At 37.5% G+C, this 6,547-nt stretch overlaps 1 non-coding gene across 1 annotated transcript; it reads left to right on the forward strand.

Annotated features, from left to right (window-relative positions):
* The first annotated feature begins 5,932 nt into the window (after positions 1-5,932).
* Positions 5,933-6,039, forward strand: LOC113756521. The gene has a single exon (XR_003465980.1). It is a non-coding gene; the product is annotated as a small nucleolar RNA R71 (small nucleolar RNA).
* Positions 6,040-6,547: the final 508 nt, after the last annotated feature.

A 6,547-nucleotide genomic window follows, 5' to 3' on the forward strand; every position in this document is an offset into this window, starting at 1 on the left:
CAACCACAAGAAACACAATTTAAACACAAGAATTATATCGAACACAACTAAAACCACAAGTACCACACATATTTCTCCCCCCCACACTTAAATTACACATTGTCCTCAATGTGTAGGGAAGGAAATAAACAAAAGTAGAAAAGAAAAGAAAGAAGTACTCCCCAAGTCAATGGCTGAGATCCGTATCAGCCACTAATCACGGACCACTGTCAAAATACAAGTACCTACCACATAGAAAACAGAAAAAATGAAATGAAGTTAACATCTTAAACTCCACAAATTAAGATAATTAGGCAAGCAAAGTTCATTAACTAAGATAGCTCTGCAGTGTGCCAAGTCAGTCCATCCCCCTGGCATCATCGTCATCCTCTGCATAACGATTGGGCGGTGGAATGAATGCCCAAATGAATCTTCAATTCGGCTTAGACGATTATGGAGTACAAATGAAGATTTGTGAGTTGGGTAGAAGAGAAGAAGAAAAACGCGGCTGGAAAAATGGAAAAGTGAAGAAATGTTCTGGAAATCGCGTTTTTGAAGCAGAAAAATGAACCAAAAACGCGACTAAAAACGCGCCTTCAACGCGCGTTTTTAAATCCGCGTTTTCTGCACAAATCTCGCAGAATTTAAAACGCGGTTACGTATTAAAACGCGACTTAAAGTCGCGTTTATATGTGTCGCGTTTTCCAGTTTTGCTCAGGCGTGAAAACGCGACTTCCTCTAAAACGCGACTTAAAGTCGCGTTTTAAAGGCGCGTTTTCTGTTCTGCAGGCGCAGAATTGAAAACGCGATTCTGAGAAACGCGACTTATAGTCGCGTTTCCTTGGAAAACGCGTTTTCGGCTTCGATTTTTAGCAGAATTTCAACTTTTGAAAAATTACAAAAGGTATCCCAATGACTCAAAATGCATCATAGATCATTTGTTTGCCAATTTTAATCACTGGAACAAATGTAAAACATTAAAAACATGCATTTTACCCCTTTATAATGAATAAAAAACACCTTTAACGCAAATCGAGGGGTTGAGTTGTTTGATCACAGTTCGCCTTTTTCACCTCAAATGGTCATTCTTGCTTCCATTTGCCAACCCTATCACACAAAAACAACAAATTAACTAAAACACTTATTCAAACCACAAAATGACACCAATTTAACACATATAACATAAACATTGGGTTGCCTCCCAATTAGCGCTTTTGTTTATAGTCGTTGGCTCGACTCACACATTCAGTTTCTTAATTTGAAGAAGAGTCGCCCAAAAGACATATGAGTCCTTTGGGTACGATTTCACCTGCCAAGTAGGGTTTCACTCGTTGTCCATTGACCTTAAACCTTTCATTTCTTGAATTTGCCACTTCAACCGCTCCATAGGGAAATACTTGAGTGACTTCAAATGGTCCAGACCACCTTGACTTCAATTTTCCTGGAAATAACCTCAGGCGTGAATTGAATAAAAGCACTTTTTGCCCTACCTGAAATTGTTTAGGAATAATGTGCTTGTCATGCCAATATTTGATCTTTTCTTTGTAAATTTTGGCATTTTCATATGCATGTAACCGGTGTTCCTCCAATTCACTCAGCTCAAGTAATCTCCTTCCACCTGCAAGATTAAAATCTATATTAATTGCTTTAATAGCCCAATAAGCTTTATGTTCAATCTCTACAGGTAAGTGACAAGCTTTTCCATAGACTAAACGATACGGCGACATCCCTAAGGGAGTCTTAAATGCCGTTCGGTAAGCCCATAGTGTGTCATCTAGCTTTGTAGCCCAATCCTTGCGTGATTTATTCACAGTTTTCTCCAAAATGAGCTTTATCTCACGATTAGCTAGCTCCGCTTGTCCATTGGCTTGAGGATGGTACGGGAGTGATGTCTTGTGCCTACAGCCATATTTAAACAATAAGGAATCCAGTTGTTTGTTACAAAAATGTTTTCCTTCATCACTTATTATGGCCTTAGGTATACCAAATCTACAAAAAATATTCTTTTTAAGGAATCGGAGTACAACCTTAGAGTCATTAGTAGGTGAAGCGATTGCTTCTACCCATTTAGAAACATAATCCACTGCTACTAAGATGTACTTATTATTAAAAGAGCTTGGAAATGGTCCCATAAAGTCTATACCCCATATATCAAATAATTCAACTTCTAAGAAGGTAGTTAGGGGCATTTCATTCTTTCGAGATATATTTCCAGTTCTTTGGCATGCATCACAACTTTTAACATATTCCCGAACATCTCGATACATAGTTGGCCAATAAAATCCTGATTGCCATACCTTTGCCACAGTTTTTGAGGTGCTAAAATGTCCACCTGTTTCAAGGTTATGACAATGATATAAAATATTATGTACCTCGTTTTCGGGAATACATCTACGTACCATACCATCGGCACAATGTTTATACAGCAATGGTTCCTCCCAAAAGTAACTTTTGACATCATGTAAGAATTTCTTCTTTTGATGGTAATTAATTCCCTTTGGAATCTCTCCACTTACCAAAAAATTAGCAATATCAGCATACCATGGAGAATTGATAATTGCTAGGACAAACTCATCCGGGAAATTCTCTTGAATAGGAACTTGATCCTTGACTGGAATATATTCTAGGCGTGATAGATGATCCGCTACTAGATTCTCTGTTCCCTTTTTGTCTTTTATTTCCACATCAAATTCCTGCAATAAAAGAATCCACCGAATTAGTCTTGGTTTTGCATCTTTTTTATGTAACAAATATTTAAGAGCCGCATGGTCCGTATATATAATAACTTTAGATCCTACTAGATAAGATCTAAATTTATCCAAAGCAAATATCACTGCCAATAGCTCTTTTTCTGTGGTTGCATAATTGAGTTGTGCTTCATTTAGCAACTTGCTAGCATAGTAAATGACGTGCAACCGTCCTTCTTTCTTTTGTCCCAAAACTGCTCCAACCGCATAATCACTTGCATCACACATCAATTCAAATGGTAGTGACCAATCAGGCGAAGTTATAATTGGGGCCGAAATCAATTCCTTCTTCAACCTTTCAAATGCAACCAAACAATTGTCATCAAATTGAAAAGGAGTATCTTTACATAATAAATCACATAATGGCTTTACTATTTTAGAAAAATCTTTAATAAAACGTCTATAAAAGCCAGCATGTCCTAAAAAACTCCTTATCCCCTTGACATTGCTTGGGGGTGGCAATTTTTCGATGACTTCTATTTTGGCTTGATCCACCTCAATTCCCTTGGAGGAAATCTTGTGTCCTAAAACAATTCCTTCTTTTACCATAAAATGACATTTCTCCCAATTCAGTACAAGATTTGTTTCCTCGCATCTCTGCAAAATCAATTCCAAATTATGAAGACACTGATCAAAAGATGAACCATACACAGAAAAATCATCCATAAATATCTCCATAATTTTCTCAATATAATCAGAAAAAATAGCCATCATGCATCGTTGAAAAGTTGCGGGAGCATTGCATAACCCAAATGGCATTTTTCTAAAGGCAAAAGTGCCATAAGGACATGTAAATGTGGTCTTCTCTTGATCCTCTGGAGCTATAGCTATTTGATTATATCCTGAAAAACCATCAAGAAAACAGTAAAATTCATATCCGGCTATTCGCTCCAATAATTGATCAAGAAATGGTAGGGGAAAATGATCTTTTCTTGTTACCGTATTTAACTTACGATAATCGATACACACTCTCCACCCTACCACAAGTCTAGATGGAATTAATTCATCATTTTTACCCACGATTGTAGTCATTCCACCTTTCTTTGGTACCACATGAATTGGACTAATCCAAACACTATCGGAGATAGGAAAAACTATACCTGCGTCAAGCCATTTAAGAATTTCATTTCTTACCACCTCTTTCATGTTTGGATTGAGTCTTCTTTGTGTTTCCACCACTGGTTTGCAACCGTTCTCCAATAAAATTCGATGCATGCATATAGACGGACTTATACCTTTAATGTCTGAAATTGTCCATCCAATTGCCTTCTTACGCCTTCTTAGAACTCTTAACAACTTTGCACACTGTTCATCATCAAGGTCAGCACTAACAATTACAGGTAAAGTTTTATTTTCTCCAAGAAATTCATACCTTAGATGAGTCGGAAGTGGCTTGAGCTCTAACTTTGGAGGTTCAATTTCTGAAGGTTGTGAAAACCCTTTTCCTTGGCCAAGATTTTCATACAAATTACCCCTTTTATAAGGTGCTTGAAAATCCAAGTATTTGGCCAATTCTTCAATTTCTTCACAAACATCTTCTTGCTTACCTAAACTCATTAAACAATACTCAAGAGGATCTAAGTCAAAGTTGACTTGACTCATCTCTTGGGTTAGTTTATCAATTGTGCCAATAGAATAAGCATGATCGGTAAAAGAAGGGTATTTTTCCATTTCATTCAAATTAAATTCTACCTCTTCTTCACCTACTTGAAACTTAAGTTTGCCATTTTTTTACATCAATAATAGTACCTGCAGTAGCTAGAAATGGTCTACCTAGAATAATTGGCATAGATATATCTTCTTCCATATCTAATACCACAAAATCCACTGGAATGATAAATTTTTGAACTTTTATCAATACATTCTCCAACACTCCCAATGGATATCTAATAGACCGATCCGCTAGTTGCAAAGTGATATTAGTGCGTTTAAGCTCATGCAAACCCAATTGTCTAGCCACCGTTAAAGGTATTAATGATACACTAGCACCAAGATCACACAATGCCTTAGAAAAATCAACGTTACCTATGGTGCAAGGTATAGAAAAACTCCCCGGATCCTTCAACTTCGGTGGTAGCTTATTTTGAATAATTGCACTACATTCCTCCGTTAATGCTATTGTTTCGCAGTCTTCCAACTTTCTTTTTCTAGTCATGATTTCCTTGAGAAATTTCGCATAAGATGGAATCTGCAAAATAGCATCGGCAAAAGGAATGTTAATGTGCAATTGTTTGAAAAGTTTAACAAATTTTTCAAAATCTTTATCAAACTTATTTTGCTTTAATCTTTGTGGAAATGGAACCGCAGGGGGTATTGGAATGGTAGTGGAAGATGATGGTTGCTTTTCTCTTGGATTCTCCCGCCTATTTTCCTCCACAATCGCCTCTTGGTTCCTCTGCTTTTCTTCTTGTTTTTCATTCTCATCTTTCTCAACTTCCTTCACTGGAGGATCTTCTAATTGTCTACCACTACGAAGAGTAATGGCTTGCACCTGCTCCTTAGGATTGACCTCTGTTTTGCTAGGTAATTCTCCTTGATTTCGATTATTCAAAGAACTAGCAATTTGACCAATTTGGACCTCTACATTCCTGTACATTGTAGTGAGTTGATCCAGTCTCCCTTCTACTCGTTCAAATCTGTCCGAAGTCACCTTAGCAAGTTTTTCCACCGCGATCTCCCAACTTGGTTTAGTTTCAGCCTGTGGTTGCCTTGGTTGAAATCCCGGCGGATTGGTTGGCCTTTGTTGATTTCCTTGATCCTTCCATCCGAAGTTTGGATGATTTCTCCATCCCGGATTGTAAGTATTCGAGTAGGGGTTATTTTGAGCATTACGATTGTAATTATTGACGAATTGTACCTGTTCAGAATCGACACACTCATTAGTATCATGTTCACCTCCACATACAGAACAGCATGCTACATGTGCATTAGATGAACTTGGACCTTGTCTACTTAGCAATTTCATCACATTATTCATTTGAACACTCAGCGTATTGAGAGTGTCCATTTCTATCATACCTGCGTGACGTCTTGTATTACCTCTCTCATTGGCCCATTGATAGTTATTTGCTGCCATTTCTTCTATCAAATTATGAGCTTCTTGGGGTGTTTTTCCCATTAAAGCTCCACCTGCAGCTGCATCAATAATAGTTTTAGTGGAGAAAGATAAACCATTATAAAAGGTTTGTATGATTAACCACTCCGGCAGTCCATGATGTGGACATTTCCGAAGCAAATCTCTAAACCTTTCCCATGCCTCATATAATGATTCACCTTCCAATTGGCTAAAACTAGTGATATCCATTCTAAGCTTAGCAGTCTTACCTGGTGGAAAATACTTATTTAAGAATGCTCTTGATAATTCATCCCATCCAGTGAAAGTATTGGGAGCATGAGAGTGTAGCCAAAGTTTGGCCTTATCTCTTAATGAAAATGGGAACAATCTTAGCCTTATAGCATCATCACTAACTCCATTCATTTTAATTGTATCACAAATTTCCAAGAATGTAGCTAAGTGTGTATTAGGATCTTCTACTGCATTACCTCCAAATTGAGATTGTTGAACCATTTGGATAAGTGATGGTTTAATCTCAAAGTTGTTAGCATTTACCGCAGGCCTTGCTATGCTCGTTTGTGAACCTTGTGTTCCCGGTATAGTAAAATCTCGCAGAACTCGCCTATTTAGGTCATTTTCAGCCATTTCTTCTTCAAATGGTAATTCTATCAAGATATCTTCTATTGGCTGCCAAACCTCTTGTTCCTCTTGATGCAGTGTATTCCTCCTTTGTCTCCGCAATGTTCTTTCAATTTCAGGATCAAAA

The sequence above is a fragment of the Coffea eugenioides genome, unplaced genomic scaffold (assembly GCF_003713205.1).
Source record: "Coffea eugenioides isolate CCC68of unplaced genomic scaffold, Ceug_1.0 ScVebR1_2390;HRSCAF=3411, whole genome shotgun sequence".
NCBI lineage: Eukaryota > Viridiplantae > Streptophyta > Magnoliopsida > Gentianales > Rubiaceae > Coffea > Coffea eugenioides.